At 53.0% G+C, this 26,361-nt stretch overlaps 2 protein-coding genes across 6 annotated transcripts in view; one reads left to right on the forward strand and one right to left on the reverse strand.

Annotated features, from left to right (window-relative positions):
* ZFAND6 (zinc finger AN1-type containing 6) overlaps nucleotides 1–7,318 on the reverse strand; it is a 63,090-nt gene extending 55,772 nt beyond the window's left edge. The window contains exon 1 of one of the 3 annotated variants that reach the window (XM_082734347.1): nucleotides 7,190–7,318. The gene's annotated coding sequence lies outside the window, so the exon portion shown is untranslated. The remainder of the gene's footprint in view (nucleotides 1–7,189) is intronic. The other 2 variants (XM_082734348.1, XM_082734354.1) reach the window with 2 other exon arrangements.
* A 308-nt stretch (nucleotides 7,319–7,626) lies between these two features.
* Nucleotides 7,627–26,361, forward strand: part of BCL2A1 (BCL2 related protein A1) — a 48,488-nt gene continuing 29,753 nt past the window's right edge. For all 3 annotated transcript variants that reach the window (XM_082734386.1, XM_082734385.1, XM_082734387.1), the window contains exon 1: nucleotides 7,627–7,962. The gene's annotated coding sequence lies outside the window, so the exon portion shown is untranslated. The remainder of the gene's footprint in view (nucleotides 7,963–26,361) is intronic.

The raw sequence follows: 26,361 nt of genomic DNA on the forward strand, positions 1-26,361 counted from the left end.
AGGTCTCATCTCACTTTAAAAAGACCCTCTACAAGGAATAAGTACCTAGACTATTAGGATTAACTTTTGTAGGTACAGAACAGGGTCAAGGCGTCCTCAGAACTGTAAAGGACTGAGAACAGCTCACACTACTCTCCACACAACAGAAATTAATCTTTGGCATCATCCCTGGGTGCTAACACAGGTGGGTTTATGCAGTAATTGATAAAAGGCCCAGCCTGACATTCAACAAAGCATGACCAGGTCACTAAAGATATGGTCCCCAAACCACTATCTAATGGAGAAAAAAAAATTTAGAAAAATATTTCCCTGACAAATACACATTGCTTACAAAAGTGAGGCATGTATTTGAGTTTGCAACTCCTGCCCTGTGCCTGCCAATTCATTAAGGGAGAACACCACAAGGGGAGTAGGGGAGCACTGGGGGCAAGAGCAAAGGGTAAGGGCCCATTCAGCAAAATTCTGAGCACAAAGGAAACAAACAGATAAAGCATAAACCAAGGGGAGGTACCTTTCTATAAGACAATTGCTTTAAGTCCACAGGGATAAACAAGGTCACCGACAAATGTAGACTTTTGAAAAGGAACATGAATCACAATATCGAGACCAAAGTATAAGGAAAAAGCATTCCCAATACTCAATTATTAAGACTTAGTAGCCATAAATTTTCCTGTGGCAAGTAACATACCCCGACAATCTAAGTCAACTTCGAGACAGAGAGAGGTGATGGAAGAAAACAGACTGGCAGACTCTAAGTTCCCTCCTCTTTCTTAGCAGCCAAAGCTAGAAAGAAATAAAAGATGAAAAAATAAATGATCCACTCTATTTAATAAAATTTATTTTTATATACCTATCAAAAGAAAAGCTGCTTTTTTCAATAGTCATGAAAAATCATAGTCACAGAAAATGAGCAATTTTGAAAAGAACAAGCTGAACAGGTAACACCCTCTAACGACCACACAGTAATGTTCAAACTTAACAGAAGAGTTTATGAACCCACCAAACGTTCAGATGGCACGTTCAGATGCTGGTACTGCTACCTGCTGTGGACATCATGGTGCACTGTCCTGCCCACTGTGGAGACTTAGGGTCAGACCACTGTTGTCCCACAGCAATGTCATGGGAACCATGAGTGATTTGCATGTTCTCATGACCACATCACAACGTTAGTTAAATTAATTGTCATAATATATTTTACTTAACACAAAACATATAAAATAGCATTACTTCAATACGTAATCATTTTTAAATTGAGATTTTACTCTGTTTTTGGTAGTAGAAATCCAGTCAGTTCATATTATGCTTACAGGATCATTCAGACTTGGGATATTTCAACAGCCAGTGGCTGCTTAAATTTACATCTCCGCTGTCCGGTACAACAACCACCAGCCACATGTGGCTACTGGGCAACTGGTATGTACGAGCATGACTGAGGAACCGAATTTTTTATATTACTTAATTTTGATGGATTTAAATAGCGACAAATGGCTACCTGCCAGCTTGGAAGTAACAGCTCTAGCGGAAGAAACCCAGAAACAAATCACTTACATTTAATGAACTGCAGTTATTTCAAGTGTTTACACAAGAATCGTCCAATATAAAATGAGTAAATATAGCCAACAGAGGGTTTAACCTCTTTTGCCAGCATTAGGGAAGGATTCTTCAAGGAAATCACAATTAAGCAAAAGGGCACAGCATATGCAAAGGTCTTGAGTGGAGAAAAACTGGAAAATACAGTAGAAATAATGAAGGGAAGTACTAAGGGGTTAAATCATCTTAAATTATTTGTAGGAGACTGATTTGGGTCACAGAATCCAAATAGGGTAGGAAGGCAGAGAAGTCGAAGCAGCTGGTTCTCCGGGAAATAATGTAAGTCCCCCCAAGGAATCTTGCTGGACCCACACTACTCAATGGATGAACCCTGGTCATTCTACACCGCTGGCAAATCCTAAATCAAGCCAAGCTCTTCTGTCCCGTTTGTGCTAGCAGTACCCTTCGCTGGAAAAACTTCCCCCGGCTCTTTCTTGATCTCAGAACTCAAAATCACAGTGCCGAATTTTCCATAGGAGAAGCTTTAGGCTTGAAACTGTTTACAAGGCAATTTTCACCAAAAAAAAAATTTGCAAAAGAAATTCAGTGTGCCATTGTTTTGTTTGTTTTGAATGTTCTGACAGGTCCAGGATTTGCTTAAAGAAACTCCCCAAACAAACTTGGTTCCACCATTAAGCTTAAATATTACATCCTCACAGAAACCTTCTCAGAATATCCAATTAGCACGTTCCAATCTCTACTGGCACATCATATTTCTTTCCTTTTTAGCACTTGTCAACATTTGAAAACCCTTTGTTCTTCAGTTAGCTTTCCCAGAGACTCTGAACTCAGTGAAAGCAAAGGCCCTGTGTGTTCACCGAGGAGGCCTCAGCACTGGGCACAAAGTCCAGGCAGCAAAGAGCAACAGCAGCTATGAGGGACAAGTAAATAAATACAGATATTTATACATGTCAACATTTAAGGAACATAGCTGAAACTACATGCAAAAAAAGAATTTAATGACACTAAATATTTTTATTATACATAAAACATTAGCTGTAGATATAAGAATTTTTTAGGGGCACCTGGGTGGCTCAGTCATTAAGCATCTGCCTTGGGCTCAGGTCATGATCTCAGGGTCCTGGGATTGAGCCCCACATCAGGCTCCCTGCTCAGTGGGAAGCCTGCTTCTCCCTATCCCACTCCCGCTGCTTGTGTTCCCTCTCTCTCTATCAAATAAATAAATAAAATCTTTTAAAAAAAAAGTTTCTAAATTTAAAAATTCAAAAACACCGGACCCTAAGGAATCAACTAAAAAACTTGAGAACAAAGCAACAGCCAAAAATTTGGGGAGGAAAAGGGAGGGAGACATAGAGTAACAAAATGAAAACACATTATTACTCCCAATTACTAAACAATGTGCACTATTATCAAATCATGAATACTGACTGAATAAAAGCTAGGAATCAAGTATAAAAATATGTTTTTAGTATATAAGAAAGGTAGCTTTATTTCAAGGCACCAAGAATAAGATTTTTGTTAATGGGGCTAAAATAACTGATTAATTATTAAGGACAAGTAAAGGAAGTTATTTCACTTCATGTATCATGTCAAAACAAGTCCCAGAATAACAGAAAGAGATAGATGTGAAAAACGAAAGCATAAAAGAACTAGAAAAAACAGTTATCTGGGCAAGGAGAACCCATTAAATATGAAAGCAAAGGAGGAGGCATAGAAAGGTGGTATTAACTTAAATTTCTTAAAAGGTAAAAAACTCAAGTTAAAAAAAAAATAATAATACCCTAAGCAAGTAAAAGGCAAAGAGCCAAGGGAGATATCTGCGGGATGTGGCAAAGGGCTGCTATCCTAAATATTTAAAAGAATAAAAAGGGTATTGCAAATATAGAACACCGACCCAAGTGAGCAAAAGACAAATTAGAAGATACAACACCCATCTCCCCATTCATCATCATAATTAAGCTAAGAAATGTATAATCAGTCTTATGAAAGGAAAGACAGTATTCAAGTGTTGGCAAAGATAGGGAGAAATGTGTATTCTCTCCTCACATTTTTTGTCAAAGTTCATACAGATTTGGTCAACTTTATGTTAGTTAAATTTTTTTAAAAAGATCTGACAATATTTATAAAAAGACAAAAAAATGTTCATGTGCTTTGACTCAGTTACTGTAAGACAGTCTGAATCCCAAAGAAATGAGAAATGCGTAGAAAGACTTAGTTAGCTCTTCCCCACACTTGAACAGTGACAGGAGGATGAAGCAACAAGTGACACATGACAGGAAGGCAAAATGCTGTGCATCCTTACAGAATCCTACGTATGTGGATGTAACTTCTGCCCTGAAGTGAGAGATAATAACCCAATAAACCACTTTGGATGACAGATTCCATAAGGAAATGAAGCAGAGTCCCAGGGTCAGGGAACTTGGTCAAGGCCTCTCTGAAGCCGTGACATCTGAGCAGACATACAATTGAATGTGACAGGCAGAAAAGCACAATTTTAAGGAAATAAGCGTGGCATGCTCAAGAATTCCAAAAAGACCAGTAGAGCTGGAGGTGCTGAGTCAGGGGAAAGCCGGCAACGCTGGACAGGCGAGAGCGGCTCCATGTACCCGACAGCCACGAGTCCTGTGTGGCTGCCTATTCGGCACCTCAAACAGGGCCAGTCCCGGCACACTGTCAGTGGACAATATATATTGGATTTTGAAGACAGTTTGAAAAAAGTTAAGTGTAATAGCCCATTAATAATTTCCTATGCTAATTACTTATTGAAATAATAATATCTTGGGATAAAACATTATTTTTTTTAATTTTTATTGCTATTTATTATCAGGATAAAATATTATCCCCTGTTTCTCTCTTTTCTTTTTAATGTGGCTATAAGAAGGTTTTAAAGATTTATGTACGTGGGAGCTGGCGGGGAGGCGGTGGGGAGAGAGAATCGCAAGCAGACTTCCTGCTGAGTGTCCAGCGCTCCGCAGGGCTCAAGGGCTCAATCTGACAACTGTGACATCATGACCTGAGCCAGAGTCAAGAGTGAGATGCCCACTGAGCCACCCAGGTGCCCCTGACTATCAGAAGATCTTGTTACTTATGTGGCTCCCATTACATTTCCACTGGCCACTGCAGGTCTAGGGTAAAGCTGGCAGAGTAAGAAGCTCTCATTTCATTTCATGTGTTGTGAAGTCACCGTTGGGTACTGAGCCTCGAATTCACCCACTGAACGGTCGCTCCCCCACAGGAACAGCGCAGACTGCAGCACGACAGCCGAGGCAGGGAGCCGAGGCAGGGAGGCAGGGAGACAGGTTAGATGACAGCTCTTACCATCCAGGGTACAGCAAGGTGTTGAGACAGATCATATTCCGGATAAGCTTTGAAGGCAGAGGCAACCCAGAATCGTTCAGAATCCCACCCCCAATTTCTTAGAATGTACACAAACTGAAAGACTCAGGGTGTACCTGCCAAAACTTTAACAACAGTTATTTATTCTCTGTAACCTTCTATTCCTTGTAATAGTGGGGGGAGGGGGGGAGGATGCCACACCAAAAACACATTGCCCTTAAAACAAAACTGAGGCTTTTTTTAAAGCTTCTAAGCAGGATAATAAAACAGCCCGACCAAAACCAAGCAGCCTGCTAAATGTGCGTGCGAGCTACCCATGCTAGTTACAGCAACAAAGCTTCTGTACTCCTGCACCTTCAAAACAAGGTGTTTGAAGCCGTCTATAAACTCCCATGACTTATGCACCGCTTCCCGAAATTAACGCTGCCCCAGCGTGGTCAGCGCCTGCTGCAGGCCGGGTCAGTAACGCGGCTCTAGGAGCACACCGGTGCCGCACTCCCAAGTCTAGGCTGGGGAACTACAAAGCTCTCAGAAGCGTGCAGAGCGTATCCTAAAGCCCACCACACGTCCTCCTCCAGAAGTGTGCAGGTCACCCTCCAAGTCACTGCACAAAGAGCACCTCCGTCCTACTGCTCTTCCCTGAAGGTTCTGCCGGTCGATGGGGGCGTCCCCTAACCAAAGTGTGCAAAGCTGTAAGGACAGACGGAGGGCGCGTTCTCTGACCGGTGCTAAGGAACAAGAGAAGTTGGAGGGAACCCGCCAACACGACAGAGGGGCCGCGCACGACGACGACTTAGCCTACACAACCCACTCACACTTAGGCTGGCACTGAAGTAGATGGCAAGGAGCGCCCGACTGCTCCCGCTGTGACCTCCAAGGAAAGAGTCATGCTACGGGAATCCGCGTTGGTGCCGGCGCTCGCACACTGTGAACCAGCCGCGGTGGCCCGCACCCCCTGGACGCCCCACACCTGGCCTGGCGTGCTCGGCTCCGCGCCGGCGGGAGCCCTAGCAGGGCTGCGCCCGGGGCTGGAGCCCAGCAGCGCGCACCGGGCCCCGTCGCCGAGAGCTGTGAGCGCCCAGAGCATTCGTCACGGGGGCGGGGGGTGGGGAACAGAGCGCCGGGCCGCAACGAAGCCCCCGGCCCGGCCCCAGCGGACAGCACTCCTAGCCCGCAGTTCGGGCGCACGTACGGGCGAACCCGTGTCTCCCCTCCCACGCGAGGCCGTGATAAACACCGGGCACCGGACACCCCGAGGTGCCGGGCGAGGAGGCCGGGGCACGGAGAAGGGGAGGCCCCGGCGAGCGGATGCCGGCGGCGGGCTGGTGCCGTCCTCGCGGCGGGGGCCGCCGTCGCGGCTCTTCTCGCCACCCGGTCTCCGACGCGCGTCAGCTCCCCTGCGCGTTCGGAGAGGACCCGCCCCCCGGGACGCCCCCTGCCCCTCGGACTCCCCCTCCGCCGCCGCCCGCGGGCACTGGAAGACGCGCAGGGAGCAGAGTGTAGAGGCGACCTGTTGCAGAAACGCAAAGGGCACCCTTTGCAGGAAAAGAGCGTTTTTCCCCTGGAGCGCTGGCCCGTGCGTCGCAGGCAGGCAATGGACCCCGGGCTAACCTCGCAGGCCGCCGCAGCTCTGTCGGGCAAGCGAACCCCGCCGAACCCTCGCTCCGGGCCCCAGCGCCGGACGCAGGGCGGGCGCCCACGGCCCCCAACTTCCAGCGCGCACCGGCTCCCAGGGAGACCCCGCCCGGCACCCCAACCGCCCACACCCCAGGAAGGGCGGCTGTTGGGGACGGGGGTGGGGGCGCTGGGGACCCCCGACCCCCACACCCCTAGAGGGGCGGCTGCCGCGGAAGGGGGTGGGGGCGCTCGGGACCCCCGCCCCCCCACACCCCGAGAGGGACGGCTGTCGGGGAGAGGGGTGGGGCGCTAAGGACCCCCGCCCGCCCACACCCCGGGAGGGGCGGCTGCCCGCGGGGTTGGGGGCCTACGGGACCCCCGCCCGCCCACACCCGCGCCGCCGGGACGCGCCGTGACAGGAGGGACCGCCCCACCCGGGCCGCGGGCGCAGCAGGTGGAGGCCGGCTCCCGCCACCGCACCCCCCGCCTGTCAACTGCTCGGAGCAGCGGCGGGGGTCCGCGAGCGCAGCCCCCGGCCCGCCCTGCCCCCCGCCCGCCGCCCTGGCTTCCGTCCGCCCGCGGGGGAGCGCCGCGGCCGCGCCTCAGCCGCGCCTCAGCCGGTGGGGGAAGGGAGCGGCTCCGGCCCCCGCGCCCCCCGGACCCCGGCCCCCGCCGCGCTGCTCACCTGGCGGCGGCCCTCCCCGCCCGCCGCGCTGCCCGCCGCCGCCGGTCGCCGCCGGAGAGTGGGGACAGGTGAGGCCGCCGAACCCCTGCTCGCTCCGGCCCCGCCGCCGCCGCCGCCGGCCTCCGTCCGCTGTTTATTAAACTTTTCTGTTTGGTGGTTCGGCCTGTGACGCGACCGCGGGCCGAGCTCTGCGATTGGCCGGCGCCCGGCGCTGACGCGACGCCCCGCCCGCCGCCTAATTATTACCGGCCGGGCGGGGCCGCGGGGCGGTGCGCGGGCTGGGGGCGGGGCCTGGATCCGCGGCGCGCGGCGATTGGCCGGAGCCCCGTTCGGGGGGCGGGGAGGGGCGGAGCGCTGGGAGCCGCTTCCCAACCCTCGCCGCCGGGGTCGACCGGGCACAGGCGCGTGGGCCGGAGGCGTTTGAGGGCGTCGCGTTGTGTGGCCGCGGTTGAGGGTCCCTGTGCTTCCTCGCGGGGCCCGGCGAGCTCCGGCCCCGGACTGCCGCGCCGGAAAGCGTGCGTTCCGCCCGCCGGCCTTGCCCCAGGCAGCTGCCCGGCCGCACGTGCGACCCCGGGTCCCCGGCCGGCGAGCGCAGGGTCCGAGCTCCAGGGGCGCCGCGCCACCCGGTCCGGAGCCCCGGCGTGCGGAGGGGAGCGCGCGCGCACCGGACGCACGGTGCCCCGCGCCCTCGGGAGACCCGGGCCCGCCGAGCCGTGCGGGCGGCGCCCCAGCGGGAGGCCGAGGTCGCACCCGGAGAGGTGGCGGGCGGGCAGGTAGGAGCCGGCCGGGTCTGGCCCGATTTAGATCTGACGTTTCATTCGCGGCGAATTGTTTGCGTTCAGCGTGATGTTCGGAAAATACCGAATCGGGACCATCGTACCTCGGCTGCCGAGTCGAGCCCTTCGGTGCTTGGAGGGAGCATCTCCCCGCCCTCCCCGCGCCGGGCCTGCTTTGGGGAGGGATTTCGGTGGGGCCGGCAGCGCGAAGAGCGGGTCTCTGCAGACCGACCTCGGGGTAAGAAGCGGCGAACCGCGGCGAACGTACCGGCCGCGGGGGTGGGGGCTCTTCAAGGAGGAGCGGCCTTGGGGTTTGGCAGCAGAGAGCGTAAGGCCTGGCCGTGCTGGGAGCCGAGAGCAGCAGTGTCCCGCTGCCCTGCAGAGGCGGACAGGTGGGATCCGGGGTTTGAAGAAGTCCGGCGGGGTGACACGGTGACACGTGTCCAGTGTGGAGCTGAGCCTGGCCTCGGCAGGAGGACGGGGACAGTCCTAAGCGGAGCTTGAAGGAGGCAAAGGTGCTGGAAGGGTGTCGTTAACAGTCATTCAGATTTGATTTTAAACACAGACCCGCGAGTGGTGGGTTAACCCAAGAGAAGGGGCTTTTTGCCCAAGGGTCTCATCTCTGATCGTGGAGACCAGGTGATCCTGGAGACTAGAGAACGTTTCAGGACCAAGTATTCCGAGTCTTGAAAGCCAAATTGAGTACTTGGTGGGAAATGGGAAGCCATTGGGAAGGGAAGGAAACCGTGGATTATAAGGTCGCGGTGGGCTCCGCTGGTACCAGGAATAATTTCGCAGCCTGAGGTCCTCTCAACTGTGCACTGCCCTCTTCTCACTGGGTAGTAGAACTGTATGGAAGGATTTTAGGATTTGGGCCCCGGCTAGCCTCCCTACTGAGACGCGTTTCTGGCTCAGGGACAGTGAACCATACCCATGTTCTCTCTAGGTCTCAGTTTTCTATTCATGCAGGAAGCGTCGGTGAGTGAAACAAAGAGGCCTGCCCTCATCCACGTCTCATTCTAACGGGCAAAACATGGAATAAGCGTTTGTGTTGTGGGTTAGGAGACGGTGAGAGGTGTAGACAAGAAAACGTAGGCCGGGTCGAGGACGGGGTCAGGTTGCCGTGTTAAACACAGCGATCGGTATCGGCGTGGCTGGGAAGGTAAGGTCTCAACAGTTGTGAGAGGCGAGGGTCTAGTCAGTCTGAAGAACTGGGACAAGAGCTTTCCAGCCTGAGATCCGTTAGGCGGGGGCTGGAGGCAGGCCTGTTGTGTCCACAAGAGTTTGTGGGTGTGTACATGTCACTTCTCTTAGGTGGGTGCTAGGCGTGGAACCACTGGGCCATGTGGGAGCTTCTAGCTGTCCTGGGAACTGCTAGACTGTTCTCCCAAAGGGGGTGCACTGTTTTACAGTCCCCCTGGCAGGGAGGGAGGGTTCCCGTCCCTCCAGCCCCTGGCGACCCCTGTGAAGGGCGGTCCTCCTGATGAGAGCCGCCCTGGCAAGAAGGAAGTGGAAGCTCCTGGCTGGGATTTGCATTTCCCTGAAGCACATCTTTTCTTGTGCTTATTGGCCCTTTGTGGATCTTCTTTAGAAAAATGTCTGTGGAGAGCCTCTGCTCATTTTTAAATTGGGTTATTTGTCTTTTTAATTTGGGGCTGTAAGTACTCTTTCCGTATTCTGAGTCTCCTATCGGATACATAATTGACAAATGCTTTCTCTCACTTCTGGTCATCTCTTCCCTGGGTGACTGATACCATTTGAAGCCTAGAAGTTTTTAAGTTTGCCTTATCCTTTTCTTAAGTCCCGCCCTCCCCAGCATCCAATTAGTCACAGATTTAACCGATTCTGCCTTAGAAATATCTCTGAAATGTATCCCCCCAAAGGGGCAAAGTTAGGATGCCTCTTTTATATGTCAGCGCACGCCTTACCCTCCTTCTGCAGTAGAACTGACCGTGTGAGACTGGAACTTAACCAATCTGTGTTTGCCTCCTCTCTGATCAGACCAGAAACTTCTTGTTCTGAACTTTGTTTTTGTTGTTGTTTTCCATATTGGAATGAGATGAGGGTTGTAAATCGATCCTTTCCCAAACCACCAACCAAGAACCCTGAGAATGTTTCAACCTCCCCTTCCGCCTGGTTTCGCTTGAGGCCTCCTTTATCAAACAGTGACGTTCTGTACACAGCAGATTTTCTATCTGGGCTTCTCCACTTCCCCTCTTACTCTGCCTCAGTCATATGTCTGGTTTTAAGGAAGACCCATGGTGTGTGACCTCCATGACCTCAGGGGAAGTTTTGGTGTCCAGTGGAATCTGTCCCTCCATCTTCCATTGCTCTTTCTTTTTTTTCTGGACTTGACTGGGAATTCTGATCTGTTCATGTTCCAGGTTAACTTTGGAATCATTTTGTCAGTTTCCTAGAGATATCCTGCAAGGATTTTAAGTGGGATTCCACATACCTAAAACAATTTGGTGGGACGCCTGGGTGGCTCAGTTGGTTAAGCGGCTGCCTTCGGCTCAGCTCATGATCCCAGCGTCCTGGGATCGAGTCCCATGTCGGGCTCCTTGCTTGGCGGGGAGCCTGCTTCTCCCTCTGCCTCTGCCTGCCTCTCTGTCTGCCTGTGCTTTCTCTCGCTTCTCTCTCTATGACAAATAAATAAATAAAATCTTTAAAAAAAAAATAGGTTTAAAAAAAACAATTTGGGGGAGCAGGGAGAGAAATATGTGTCTTCACAGAATTTGGGTGTCCCATCAAGAGGTCTCAGGGGTCTTCCTTTTCCGTTTATTTAGCTTAAAAAAGGCACTCAACATATTTTGTCCTTAGTTTTATGTAACCGAGTGAAATATTAGGGAGGAATATACATAATCCCATAGTATTTCTCACTAATAATTCATTTAGGTATATTATGTTTTGTTGATACTGTAGATAAAATTTCATTTTTCTTATATTTTCAAACTGGTCATTTATAATATATTATAATCACTACTTAATTCTGTGTATCTGTTTTATACCTAACCATTTAACTGATCTTCTAAGTCTTTAAAAATTTTTCAGTTGATTGCTTTGTTTGTATCAAAATAGTGTTTTCCCTGTTACTTTAAAATCTATATACTTTTTGGGGCGCCTGGGTGGCTCAGGGGGTTAAAGCCTCTGCCTTTGGCTCAGGTCATGATCTCAGGGTCCTGGGATCGAGTCCCACATCGGGCTCTCTGCTCGGCAGGGAGCCTGCTCCCCCCCCCCCCCCCCCCGCCTCTCTGCCTACTTGTGATCTCTGTCTGTCAAATAAATAAATAAAATCTTGTAAAAAAAAAATCTATGTACTTTTTGTTTTATGTCTTACTGCTTGCAACCAGAATTGTCCACACCAAACTAATTAATATTGACAATAGATGATACTACGAACTAATTTCCGACAAATGCTGATTTCTTTGGAACAAACACTTTTTTTTTTTTAAGATTTTATTTATTTATTTGACAGAGATCACAAGTAGGCAGAGAGAGAGAAAGGGAAGCAGGCTCCCTGCTGAGCAGAGAGCCCGACGCTGGACTCGATCCCAGGACCCTGAGATCATGACCTGAGCCAAAGGCAGCGTCTTAACACACTGAGCCAAGCCACCCAGGCACCCCGGAACAAACACCATTTTTAAAAAATGATGCTAAGGAAGTAGTTTTATGTCTTAGAAATGGCTGTTGAACTGTTATGAACTTTCCCCATCTGTGAAGACCATTGTGCAGATCATTTTCGTATTTGGTCTGTAGTCACAAAGTAGCAGATTGATACTTCAGCTGATTTTTTTCCTTACACTTTCTATTTTCATCTTTATCTGGGTGATTCAGCCCAATCCATCCATGGTATCAAATTTGTTTTCCATTCAATGGTTCTGAACTCCTGTCCTACCCAGGGTAAATGTTCTTCTCCTATATGCTCCCTTCTGCACTAGCTCCGGGAGACTTTCTCCCCCCAAAGGATACTTACCCTAGAGTGAGGGATACTTACCCTAGAGAGAGAAATGGGGAAAAGCAGAACGTGCAGCGGATGAGCAGAGGACCTGCCAGGCGTCTGGCTGTTGGCGTCCCGGCATCCACGGCGGTCTGGCCTTCCCCACCCGTGCTCTCTTCTCTCCCCCTGTGCAGACAGGAAGGGATGCCGTTCAGATACCCTCCATCAGCAGCAGCCTGGGGGTAGGGGACAGAAGCAGCCATCCCTCCTCTCCTCCCCGGGGCCAGGGTCCACCTGCTGTGGGATGATCAGGTACAGGAACGCCCTGCGCCCCTGGGCAGTCCTGAAGGCCAGCCTGCTTGAGGCTGCCAGTCCTCTCCATGACGCTCACGATCTCCTAAATCCTAAGCACACGTTTCCCAGTGGGAGCTGGGCTGTCCAGCAGGATTCTTGGTAGCTTTCTCAGTCTCTGCATGACTCATGGGTCCGCTCAGGTGTTTTGCTCCCTGTTTCATTGATTTTGATCAGTTTTGCTTATTGAAAATGGTCTATTGCATCAGGATCTGCGAGCGTGTGGGTGTCCACCTGCCCCTCAAGTCCCACTGCCTCCCCACACTAGGACGCAACATTGCCTGCCGAGACTCAGATCGCAAACCACAGTCCTAAGGGCCCTGACGGGGCTCGCTGATGCTGCTTTGTGGGCCTGATGGGGGCCGCAGACTCTCTCCTCAGAAAACTGCACTGACCGTATGTCAGGTGTCAGGTTTTCGGTCCAGGGGAGAAAATTCCCGTACCTTCTCCACCCTGTCTGTGGCCCACGGACGTGTGTCCAGGAACTCCACAGTCAGAAGGACACAGATGGCTAGTGGCCTTCTGTGATCAGTGTGTAGAGCCTTCTCTAGCACGCTGACATCTTGAGACAAGCATGTATCACTCTCAAGTCGGGGAAGGTTGGGCCCCACGGGGGCAGAGACAAGGAAGAGTCACAGTCAGAACCACCGGCCGTGCCCACACACACCGCGCAGGGCCAGCCGCTGCACGTCCTCCCTGCTGCCCTGACTGGCAAGGCCCTGCTTATCAGAGGACGCAGTGTTTATCCACTTTACTACGGTTCTTTATGAGGCCATCCTGATTATTCAGCGCTCAACTTACCTGACTTTCTTTGTTATGACTTAATACAACTGGGCTGTTTTCCTGGCCTCGGTTATAGTGCTCAGTTTTAATTCATAAATTGGTTCCTGGATTTATACATCCATCTTGGTTCCTTGGCTAATGTGAGTCTGCCTGTGAGAAATGAACCTGATGACAAAGGTAGCCTTTGGAGCTGCAAGGTGGTTACCGCTTCAGGATGGGAAGTGCTGCTCCCCTGAAGCCTCGGGGGACACCCCACTGGCCTCATCCAGGCAGGAGGTCCTAACAACACCTGTGATGGCAAAAATGGCCACTCTCGGCACCTAGCACTCTCCTAAACCCAACCCTGTATCGCTTTTCTTCATTCTACTGGTCATTGCTAGGCTAGGCTCCTAACTCGAGTTCAAAGGGTCATCTGTTTTTATTATCATTTTTAAAACATACGTTCTTGTATTTATCATTTCTACTCTTTTTTTGTAGCTTCCAATTGATTTAAATACTTTTCCTTAATTACTGTTTTCCTAATAGTCTCATGAGGACATTTCTCCCCTCTCCTGAAACCATCCAGTGGATATCTGTCTTCTTGTCATCTGTCTGATACTGAAGCTTTGAGGACAGTGAACTCACCTCCGAGCTTTTCCCGTGCAGGTCCCACACTGATTTCCATATTGGCTTTGTCTCTCTTCCACGAGGCTCCTTTCATTTGTATTTTCAGAATTTTTTTTTTTTAAGATTTTATGTATTTATTTAAGAGAGAGTGAGAGAGAGAGAGAGAGAGCACTAGCAAGGCGGAGAGGGAGAAGCAGGCTCCCTGCTGAACGGGGAGCCCGACACAGGATGCGATCCCAGGCCCTGGGATCGTGACCTGAGCTGAAGGCAGAGGCTTCACGGACGGAGCCTCCCAGGCGCCCCTCAGAATTTACTTTAAGCCCGTCTCGGGCTGAGGAGCTGTGCGGAAGAGGACACGTGATAGCCAAACGCGACGTGGTACCTGGGATGGGCTTGGGGAACAAGATGGAGGGCATGAGCTGAGGAAGACTGAACCAGGCACGAGCCACAGATAGGGGTAACGTGTGTGTCTGTGTTTGGTTCCCTGATTGGGACACGTGGACCGTAAGAGGTCACCGGGGTGGGGGTGGGGGAGTGGGTGTGTGGCATGTAGGACCTCTGTACTGTCTTCGTGCCTTCTCTATAAATCTAAAATGAAATTTTTATTGAAAAAACAAACCTCCCTAGCCCATCAGAGGGAGACACCCATCAGAACCTGTCTGCGAAGGGCTCCTGTGCGACAGGGACAGGCTTTGCCTGGGCCCGGGGCCAAGAGACCTCACTCTCAGCCACTCAGTGAGCAGGACGCTGGATGCCCACCCATTGCCAGGAGGTGGGTGCTGGGTGGACCCTGTTTTCCCAGCGTTGCGCCCCGAGCGGCGGCCCCACACGGACGGCTGCCGCGGGCCTCCTCGTCCCTCGGCCTCCAGTTGTGGTTGTTCATGGGAAATGGGAAGGAGGTCGAGGGAGAAGAAACCCGGGGCAGGGGTCCTTCTGGGTCCCAGAGGGGAGCGATCTCTTCTGTCAAAGGCCCGGCGCCGTCACTGTGGCCTCTCGCTTTCAGCTCCTCGCCCCAGGTCTGGAAACAGCATCCCCTCTTGCTCTTATCAGCCTGAAGCACAACCCTCACTTAGCACCACGGGTGTCGGCGTATCAGGAACACCTGGCAAGCCCCCAGGCCCCGGGTACCGCACGGATACGTGCTCGCCCTCGATAAGTGTTCGTCAGATCAGTGAACCAGCCAGTGAATCACAGACTGGCACAGTTACCAGAGACCCTTGGCACATGGGACCCAACAGCCCCGTGGTTAGAACACAGGGAGGTGGGCGCTCCGGGCTTGACTGATGGCTCTTTGACTTAACCGGACGCGCAACCTGGGATGAGCTGTGCAGGTTGTCCAAGCTTCCATTCCTTCTCTTGAAAGTGGAGATCGGGGGGCTCTGTCGGTGAAGCATCATGATCTCAGGGTCCTGGGATCGAGTCCCTCATCAGGCTCCCTGCTCAGTGGGGAACTTGCTTCTCCCTCTCCCTCTGCTACTCCCCCTGCCTGTGCTCTTCCTCTCTGTCTGGCAAATAGATACATAAAATCTTAAAAAACAAGTAAAGTGGAGATCATCCTATTTTCTTCATTAAGTTGATTACATGAAAAACAATTTAAGCAGAGTGCTTTAGCACAGTGTGTGGCACAAAGATAAGCGCTCCGTAAACAGTAGTTCTGCGTGCTGTCTCACCCGGCCGTGGCTGAGATCCCATGGCCTTGTGCAACAGGCCAACCAGGAAGGACAACGAACCAGCTCGGCGTACTTGGCAAGCGGAGCAGTGAACACGTCCTGCCCTGCGAGTGCCCCGAGGAACCCTAAGTAAAACAATAAGGAGACACCATGTCTTGCCTCCAAAATGAGAAAATTGCTTTAGTAATGATTAAGTTATCTCAATACCGGAAAGGACACAGTGAATCAGGGACTCGCAGTCACTCAGTTTGGGGCTCAAAAGTACCAGGTCGCAGTTGCCTTTTGTTTTTGTTTTGTAAGATTTTATTTCAGAGAGAGCCCTAGGCTCTGAAGGAGAGAGAATCTTAAGCAGACTCCCTGCTGAGCCCCACACTGGGCTCCATTCTGTGACCTTGAGATCAGGCCTTGAGCCGAAACCAAAAGTTGGACGCTCACCCCGGCGGAGCCATCCACATGCCCCTGGAATAGTTTCAGATTTAGAATGGACCTACTTCTGCCCCAGTAACTGTATTTAGTAGTCGAGATCATAGAAATACAGAAAAATGTCTGACTAAAGTCATAGAAATACAGAAAAATGTCTGACTAAAGAAGTTTCCGAGACCGTTGCTTGTAATCATGACAGACGGGCAGCCACCGGGTTAGGCAGATAGGCAGATGATAGACAGACACAGAGAAATAGGTAGAAAGCCACCTAAATAGCCATCAATAGGAAAAACCTAACTAAATTAGGATCTAGCCATTCTGTGGATTGCTACATGGCTGCTGAGTCCAATCAGGTCCGTCTCCAGGGTTGTGGCATACTGGGGTTCAGGTTGTGCACTGCACAAGGGAGCCACAGCTAAAGGTGCTTCATTGACATCTTAGACACAGCCTGAGAAATGAGAGCTTGTGGGTTGTCCTAAGTGAGCAGTGGCACGGGCGCCCAGGTGGCTCAGTGGACTGGGCCTCTGCGTCTTGGTTTCAGCTCAAGTCATGATCTCTGATTAAGTCATGAGATTGAGCCCCACATCAAGCTCTGTGCTCTGCATGGAGTCTTGTCCCTCTCCCTCTGCTCTTCTCCCTGCTTGCACTGGTGTTCTCTCTCTCTTTCTAAAAGAAAATCCTTAAAAAAAAAAAAAAAAGTGAGGGGCATGTGGGTGGGTGAGCGGGTTAAACATCTCCCTTTGGTTTGGGTCATGATCTCAGAGTCCTGGGATCGAGCCCTGCATCAGGTCCCTGCTCAGTGGGAATCTGCTTCTCTTTCTGCCTCTGCTGCTCCCCCTGCCAGTGCCCTCTATCAAATAAGTGAGCCAAGTCTTTACAGAAGATGCACTGAACGAGTGCTGTCACACACGGCCATGCACACACTCCGTGGTACACACGTATGTGTGTGTGTACTTAAAGCTGGGCTCACGTATACCCTGGGAGCCTCCTCTTTTTGCTCACCTACTGCCCCAGTTCCTGCCCAACCGTGAATCTAAACCAAACTGCCGTTCTGGGGATGGAGCAGGCCCTCTGGGGAGTTTGGGGTGTATGGGGGGACAGTGTGGCTGCTTCCTTCCATGCACCGGAATGCGCCCTGGCGGAGTGGATGGAACCGGGCAGAAAGCACTAGCACCAATACCGTATTTGAGGCGGGAGCGCCTTCCTAAAAACCTGCAGGAGGGTAAAGGCACTGGCCAGGCCGGCAGAGGCCCCGCTGACGTGTGCACGTGCGGTGAAAGCAGGTGGCGGGAGGCGAGGCCCAGCGCGGCTGCAGTTCGGTACCCATGTGTGCGTGCAGGTCGGGGGTGGGGATGAGCGGGACGGGGGTGCCACCGCCGGCTGGGGGAGCTGGGAAAGCCGATTCTGAGACGGTGCTCTTTTCTCTTCATTGTATTTTCAGCACTTTGCAGCGTGAATGTACTCACCTAACTGCCTGCGTAGTTAGAAAGGTAAGTTAAAATCAGGAATGACAGGGCGGCTGGGTGGCTCAGTTGGTTGGGCCACTGACTCTTGGTGTTGGCTCAGGTCATAGCTCAGGGTCCTGAGATCCAGCCCCGCGTCCAGCTCCGCACACGGGGTTGTCTGCGTCTTCCTCTCCCTCTGCCCATCCTCATACTGGCTCATGCTCTCTCTCCTGAATAAATAAATCTTCAAAAAGTTCAGGAACGATGACAACAAAGAAATGCCAGTTTGAGTTTCCACAGCTGGGGCCACTCCCCAGGTTACGGCAGTTTACAGAGTCTGCAAGCCCACCTACAAAGCTCCGTGAAGAAGACAGAAGAGAAAGTTCTGGGACTATGAACACGTGTCAGGAATACATTCAATGAAAAAGGCGCATCTCAGAACAGCAGTCTCTTAATGTCACATCTGTGTTAAAAATACAGACACATATCCGTTTGCATATAATAAATGCCTGAAAAGATAGATATCAAACGATAACCTAGTGTTTATCGTCTCTGAGGGGTATGAGAAAGCTTACTTTGCAATGTTCAAGTTTTTCATAATGAATAGTTATTAATGTATTAAAAACTGAATTGTATATAAACAGAGATAAGTTATGTGTGTTCATAGTACATATGTATCTACATGCCTAGGAAAATCGATGGAAATGTCATGGACCACATATTTAGTACTTGTCTCTGAGTTGAGGGATTAGGGATAATTATTACTAGTGCCTTTTTTTAATGTATTTTTCCTATTTTCAGCAATGACTTTATATTTTAAAATCTGAAAAGAACTTTTTAAAAAACCAGAACGTTAAACCAAGAAAAGCCTAATAAAAGTCTGTAGTGTGATCACTGGTTGGTGAAAGTAAGGGATAACTTTATACACGAAAAAAAAAATCTGGGGAAAACTGGAATTTCGTGGAACCTGGATGTGAAATATTTTTCTTCCTCTTCTGAATTTTCCATGTTTAGGGGCGCCTGGGTGGGTCAGTTGGTGGGCGACTGCTTTCAGCTCGGGTCATGATCCTGGAGTCCTGGGATCGAGTCCGGCATCGGGCTCCAAGCTCCACGGGGAGTCTGCTTCTCCCTCTGACCTCCCCTTTCATGCTCTCTCTCTCAAATAAATAAATAAAATCTTTTAAAAAATGAATTTTCCATGTTTACCATTATGAATGAGTGTTATTCTGGTGCTAGAAGAAAGTATCATTTCAGAGTTCTTTAAAGATGTATTCATTTATTTTAAAGAGAGAGACAGCTCCTGCGAGCAAGGGAGGGGGGGCTAAGGGAGGGAAGCTGATTCCCCGCTGAGTGTGGGGCCCGACGCGGGCTCGATTCTGTGACCCAGACATCACGACCTGAGCTGAAACCCAGAGTCGACGCCCATCGGACTGAGCCACCCGGACACCCCTCCGTGTTCTTCGTAGCACAGCGAGGTGTGCCGTGCTCAAAGTCGGTCCTTTTGCAGTCCTGCAAGGATTCTCGCCTCAGGAAGGATTTGGCAGTCAGGAAGCGCCAGCAGGGGCCAGCCGCCCCCACCCCAGCTGGGACCCAGGACTCCTCCCCACCTCCTCTGAGCCACGTGGACAGAGCACAGGTCCCTCCCCTTGGGAAGGCCCCCCTGCGGCCTCAGGGGCCGGCTGTCCTATTCTGTTTGGTGCTAGGGTAACCCAGGTCTGACTCCCTGAGGTAATGAAGCAGGAGGACAGTTGTCCTGTTGTCCCCGTCGGCCAGGGACTTCCCCGGCTTTGACACCTAAAGTCCTGCCTCCCGGGGAAACCTGCAGCCCCAGAAGGACTGGCAGCTGGTTACTGTACAGTGCGCTGTGACTCCAAGGACACCAAGCTGGGAAGTGCAAGACGCCACCTCCTGCCTCCGACTCGTGGGCCAGTGAGTCAGCTCAGCTGTCTGGGCCCCAGTGTGCCTGCTCTGACACTGCCTGAAAAGGTCATTTTTGGGGACAAAGGACAACAGCATCTGTGGAATTATGTTCTACACCGAGGCTGTGTCCGCACAGGGCTCAGAATGGTCAGGGCAGACTCTCCCCTGCGAAGGTCCGCGGGGCTCATGGAGGGATACCCCAGCTTTTCCCATCACAGCGGCTCTCTGTTTTCTGCCTTGCCCCCCCATGAGTGCCCACCTTGAGAGAGGCATGGAGATGACTTCTGCAAAATTACTTACGGGCCAAGCCCACACACCTGCTCTGGAGAGCGTGGGACCATGGGCTGCTCTAGTGCAGGGTGCTACAGACTTTCTAGAAAAACCCAGGATGGTTGATATGACCTGTCCACTTGGCTGGCTGTGGAGCTCAGATACTTGGTCAAACATTACTCTGCGGAGGTGTTTCTGCATGAGAGTAGCATTTATATTGCTTTGAATATTTGGATTGAGACCTTTAAATGCTTTGAGTAAAGTAAATTGCCCTCAGCAATGTGGGTGGGCCCCCATCTAATCAGTTAAAGGCCTGAATAGAGCAAAGACCGATCCCTCCTCCCCCCACAAGCAGGAAGGAGCTCTGCAGCAGAGGGCCTTGGGACCTGACCTGCGACACCGGCTCTCCCCGATCCCCAGCTTGCCAGCCTGCTCTGCACATTGAGCTTTACTGGCCTCCATAATCACACAGGCCCATTCCTTCAACAAGTACTTTTGTCTCTTGCACACACCCACACCCACACCTTACTGGCCCTGTTTCTCTGGAGAACCCAGATAGAAAACATTTTAGACTCTGTGGGTCATACTGTCTCTGTCACATGTCCCCGTCCATCTCCCGGTGGCTCAGAAGCAGCCACAGACAGTTGGTAAAGGCATCTCACCCTGGGCACTATGGACACTTTACCGGATACTTCTCGGTTGTGGGGACCGTCCTGGGCACCGTAGGAGGCTTAGCAGGCTCCCTGGCCTCCCCCTTCTAGAGGCCACTAATAGCCCTTGGTTGTGACACCCCAGCCCGTGCCAGGGCCTCAGGATGGGGAACGTACCGCCGCCCCCACTGAGCTCCACTGTGTACGTGAACGGGCCTGGCTGCATTCCAGAGAAACTAGTTACGAAATACGCGGTGAGCTGGGCTTGGCCCGCGGGCTGTAGTCTGCCAACCCTTCTCAAGGGCATGGGGACAGCCTTCGCTGGTGGAGACCCAGAGCTTTGCAGAAGAGGCTGCGTGGCTAGAGAGCGAGGGGTTGCAGCTGGAGACCCGTCCCGTCCAGGGCTCTGCACACAGCCGAGTCCAGGCTGCGGAGCCTGGCCGCGCCTCAGGTCGGGGTCGTCGGACGGTGGGACGCTCCGGTCTGGACGTTGCCCTTGCTATGCTGAGGGGCAGGCTGGACAGCAGCTGCTGCTCTGAGTGCATCGCCGCTGGGCTGCAGGGGTGCTCCCCCACCCCCCGGTCCCCGGGCCGCCCTCATGGCTGCCCTCTCCCGCCATTCCCACGGCCGTCCATCGGCACGGAGCAGCTTCTGAACCTCTGCGGACCACCTCCAGTTGGCTGCCCAAGCAGATGAGCCTGGTCCACGGGGAAAGCAACTATTTCTTGGGCTCGTTGGCCGGCTGTCTCCCCCCTGATGGCATGGAAGTGGACAGGCCAGGCACGGGAGGCAAGGGGAGGCGGCCATAGGCCCCTGTGGGGGGACCACCCTAGGGGACCACCAAGGCTGCCACAGAAGGGTTCACAGCTAAGCACTGGGCACATTACACTCCCTCGAAGCTCTGGTTGGCAGGAACTCTATGGTCATTTAAGTCTCCAGAGGAAGATGTTCCGGTCATGCTCCAGGTTAAGGGGAGGGGACACCGCGTTCCACTCCAGCTGGGTCTGTGGGGTGGGCGGCTTACAGCCACTCTGATGGGAGCCAACCCCCGGCAGGGGGACTCCAGTGCAGGGGCAGGTAACCGTGCCCCGTGCATGGGGCGGGTCACCTGTAGCACAGGGCTCCCTCCAGGATCCTGCCCCCGCCGCCGAGTACCACCCCAGCACTGGGAGTCTGGGTGTGGAGCTTGTCTTCTGGGCAGTCCTGATAGACACACCTCTACCTGACGCCTCTCGGGGCTCCCCACCCTGCCCTGCAAGCTCTCCCCTGCTCCTTAAGGCAGATCACTGCACCATCCCCGAGGTCCCCTGTGCCCCGCCCACAGCATGGCAAACAGTCCCTTCCTAAACAAATCTTCCTGTCCGCCTGGTTTGAGCGAGCCCGCTGTTAGGGCCCTGCTGGGTATAGTTGGGAGTGACTGTCACCCCAACCCTAGTGAGGCCAGCTAAGCTCACTGGCATCCAGGCATCCAACATGGGAGTGCGGCATGACAAGGGGTTCGCTTCCTTCGAGGAGATGAACATGGGGGCAAACGTCCTAGGTAGGCAGGCCTGACCCAGCCAGACCCTGGAAAGAGAGTGAACATCCCATCAGGGCCGATTTCAGCAAAGGCGAACGGCCCAGGTGTATGCAGAAGGCGTGCAGCCCGGGTGGGAGGCCAGGCTCAGTGACCCAGAGGGTTCCTTACAGCTCTGAGGCTGGGAGTCTGCAAATAGCCCTCGCTAGGGTGCCAGGGCACGGGGCACGCAGGTGGCTCACGTGCTGATTGGGAAGGAGAAGGGGAGAGATCGGCACTTTTCTGGGTGCTTGTGACCCTGGAGGGACAGCTGGGTACAGATGGTGACAGCACCCCCGGAGCTGCTACTCAGAGGTCAGGAGAGTCAGCGTGCAGGTGTTCCAGAGAAGACGCAGGTGAAACAGGGTCCTCGGCCACCCGACTTCGGACAGCAGGCCGCTGGATGTCTGCCTGGAGGTAGATGCCCGTCCCAGACCATGGGCATCTGGCAGGGACAAGGCAAGGTCCCCTCAGCGTGAGGGCAGCCTGCTGCTGGCAGATACGGGCCGAGGGGCCTAGGCAGCTCAAAGAGCCCCATAGGGTGGGACGATCAGAGAGGGCTAGGTTCCAGGCACATGGGTTCCAGTGCCCAGCAGGTCCCAGGGAGGGACCGGGGGTCCTGTGTCCAAATGACAGCAGACGAGACTAGAGAAGGGAGGCGTGTGGCCTGTGTCGGGGCTCACTCCACATCCCACCAAGGGGGGAGACCAGATGGCTACTTGCTCCCTGCTCCTGGCTCTGCTTCCCCATGAAGCCTGGCACTGGCTGCTCAGGGTGGGGTGGCGCCCGGGAGCAGTGGGGTCCACCTCCGGCGGGAGCGCAGGCTGCACTTCCTGCCTCCGTGAGGCCTGACTCAGCAGGCCAGAGGTGGCTGAGTCGGCAGGGAGCAGGTGTGGTGGCCTAGATGCAGGGAGCTGGGGCTGGCAGGCTGCCAATCCTAGAGAGGCAGGTGCTGACCCCAGGATCTTCCCGAGCCTCGGTAAACCCCTCTCCCTCGGTCAGCCCCAACCGAGCCCCGCTGCTGTCCACGATTGCCTGTGGACCTGGCCAGTACAGCAGAGGGCTTGCACCACAGGTGACTGACCAGCCATCCCGGGTTACCCACAGCAGAACTGGTTCTGGGCTCACTGGAGCCATTGGCCACTCTGGGAAGAGTGAGGAGGTCCAGGATTGAGGACCTGGGGCAGCTGGGCGTGAGAAGTGGCCGGGTATCGAGAGGGGCCACGTGCCCCGTGCGACACTGCTGGTCCCACGGCCAAGCCCCCAGGCCGGATCCCTGGAGTCTGAACGCCGCCGGCTCTGTCTTTGCTCCCAGCTGCTCCGAAGGACCACACAGCTGGCTGTTCGGGAAACAAGTAGTAATTAGCAGCATCTCTGACCCAAATTCCTCCAAGTCTGGTTCGTTAGTCACTCTTGCACATGAGGAAGTGGAGTCAGAAACACACTGGGCTGGAGTAATCTGGGATTCTGCTCTGGGTGTCTGATCGCGAGTCCCCTGGGGGCTGGAGTAATCTGGGATTCTGCTCTGGGTGTCTGATCCCGAGTCCCCTGGGGGCTTTGCTCTCTTCTCCGGGGTCATTCGCGTCCTGCCACCAGATTCTTCTGTGGGACCCGGTGTCCGGCGACTGCCTCCAGCCCCGCCAGGCACTCCATGAGTGTTTATGGGGTCACCGCCCAGATACACAGCGTACCCGTTGCAGAAACTAGGAGCCGGAGGGCAGAAGGCAACGGAGAAGCTGATCATTCTGAGGATGCAGAGTCAGAACCAGAAGAGGACAGACCCAGTACGGAGTCTGGTTTCAGGCGAGCAAACAGGAAGCACTCAGGCGGCAGCTCACTGGCTTCCATGGGGCTTCCCGGTAACGTCCTGTTTGCCGAGGGGCCTCCCCACCAGCTGGTCTGACCGCCAGGTCCTGTGCTCGTACACTTGCTGGCCGTTCACACACACCCCCACACACACACTGGGTGCACCCCAGTCAGGGAGCCCCGGGCTCCCGCAGGCATTGGTGGGGCCCCGGCAGGGCGCAGAGGGAAGTAGAAGGGAGCTCCCCACGCCAGGGGGGCTGGTGTCCCTGGGGAACTCACTGCACACGGGCACACACACGCATGCACACGCTCACACAGAGCCATGATGCAGGAAAGAGGCAGTGAAGGGTCAGGCTGTGGTATGACCTGACAGGTGTAAGCCCGAAGCTTTGACAGCCAGGGTGTCGTCCATGTGCCCCGGGCCTGCCCTGTGGCTCCTCCTTGAGGCCCCCGCGCCCGTGTCCTTGCTCACCTCCACCAGCTCTGGCCTGGCTTCCGACATGACTCAAATGCCAGGGGCATGTATGTGCCCGGCCGGGTCTCCACCCTTCTGTGCCAACGCCAGCCCCTGACTCAATGTTTTCCTCACCCCCCAGCTCCACCCTCTCCTGCCCCGCTGGCTCTCATGCTTGGTGTTTGCCTGCTGTGCCTACCACCCACTCAGTGTTTATATGCTGGGCTCCGTGTGCGGGCGGCGGGCGGGGTGCTGGGCTGCACTGGTAAACGGCACAAGGAGCAAGACGAGAACGAGCCAGTGCGCCGCGCGCCAGGCTGGGCGAAAGCCCCTGTGGCCATGGTGGGGAGCGGGGGCGTGGTGGAGCGGCGAACCCAGAGGCTACAGCCGCATCTTGGTCATAGACTATGCCGTGCATTCTAGCTTCATGTCCATCTGGCCCCATCACCCGGCTTTCCTCTTCCTCATTTATTCCTTGACTCATGCACAAACCATGAAACACCTGTTAGAGGCCAGATGCTCTGCCAGGTCCCGGGAATGCAATGATGATGAAGACAGGTTCCCGTGCGACCCTGGACTTCTAGGATCCCAAATGGGGCCTGCTCCTCCCGGCTCCACTGCTCCCCCTGCCTGGAAGACCCTAGTCCCTCCCTCCAACCCCTTACTGGTTTACCACCTCCATCCTTTAGACCCTAGCTCTAAACCCTCCTCAGGAAAGGTTCCCTGGCCCCTTGACCAGTTTAAGGCCCCATTATGATGCGCTCATCAAAACCCGTCATTTTCTTTCAGAGCACCTGTAATTATGTGTTTATTAGTGGACTACTTCATTAATGTTGGTCCTCCCAGTCATAGTGTCCTAGATCATTTATTACAGTATTTACGCTGTGTAGCGCATGGTAATGCGTTTAATAAATACAAATGGGATGAATGGGTGGATGGATGGACGGATGGATGGTTGGATGGATGGATGGTTCAATGGTTGGATAGATGGATGGTTCAATGGATGGATGGATGGATGGATGGATGGATGGTTGGATGGATTGACGGATAGATGGTTGGATGGATGGATGGTTCAGTGGTTGGATAGATGGATGGTTCAATGGATGGTTGGATGGATGGATGGATGGATGGATAGTTCAATGGTTGGATAGATGGATGGTTCAATGGATGGATAGATGGTTGGATGGATGGATGGATGGTTGGATGGATGGATGGACGGATGGATGGTTGGATGGATGGATGGTTCAGTGGTTGGATAGATGGATGGTTCAATGGATGGTTGGATGGATGGATGGACGGATGGATGGTTGGATGGATGGATAGTTCAATGGTTGGATAGATGGATGGTTCAATGGATGGATGGATGGATGGATGGATCAATGGATGGATGGATGGATGGATGGATGGTTGGATGGATGGATGGTTCACTGGATGGATGGATGGTTGGATGGATAGATGGATAGTTGGATGGATGGACGCTGGACGGATGGATGGTTGGATATATGGATGGTTCAATGGATGGATCAATGGATGGATCAATGGATGGTTGGAAGGATGGATGAACTGGAGCTGGAGTTATAGTGAAGGCCATCTCCAATTAGGAGACTGAGGCAGGGAAGGAAAGAGGTGAGAACCAGTGTATAAGCCAAAGCAGCAGAAGTGGGAAAGCTGGGTAGAAGATCGGCAGGAAAGAATCTGCAGGAGTTGGCCTCTGGTGGAATGTCAGGATTGAGGCAGAGGGAGGAATGCAAGGTGACGACCAGAATTCTGACTCAGAGCTGGGAGATGGATAATTAAAGTGAGAGCAGGTGTGGAGGTGTGGGATAAGAGGATGACCTGCCAAATTTGAGATACACGCTGAGGAAACGAAGTGGAAATTTTAGATTCCTTTGACTGTGAACTGTGAAAGTTAGGATAATATTAGCCATTCTAAGAAACAAGTTCTACAATGCCAGTGGCCTCACACAATAAGTTGTTTTTTTTTTTTTTTAAGATTTTATGTATTTATTTGACAGATTCCAAGGAGGCAGAGAGTCAGGTGGAGAAGAGAGGGGGAAACAGGCCCCCCGCTCAGCAGGGATGCTGAGGCAGATGCGGGGCTCCGTCCCAGGACCCTGAGATCATGACCTGAGCTGAAGGCAGTGGCTTAATCCACTGAACCACTGAGCCGCCCCTCACACAATAAGTTTTTATTAAAAAAATTTTTTTGGTCCCCATGATGGTCCAATACAGGTGTTTCTCGTCAGCAGGATGGCACGCCAACACAGTGTTTAGGGACCCAGGGTCCTCCCATCTTGGGGCTCCACCATCTCCTGGGCCTTGGGCTGACCAGGAAGGAAACTGCTTCTTAACGACCATGACCCCAGAGTACCGCCAAGCATCCGAGCCCTCTTCCAAACTTGACGAGGCAGGGCCCACCTGCCACCATACAGCTCACCGTCCAGACTTGCTTTCTCAGACTCGAGTCCAAAGCACGGACACACGACCGAGTCTCTGACATCCAGACATATCTTCCTTACACTTTGG

Source organism: Mustela nivalis, assembly GCF_964662115.1.
Source record: "Mustela nivalis genome assembly, chromosome: 6".
In the NCBI taxonomy this organism is placed as follows: Eukaryota; Metazoa; Chordata; class Mammalia; order Carnivora; family Mustelidae; genus Mustela; species Mustela nivalis.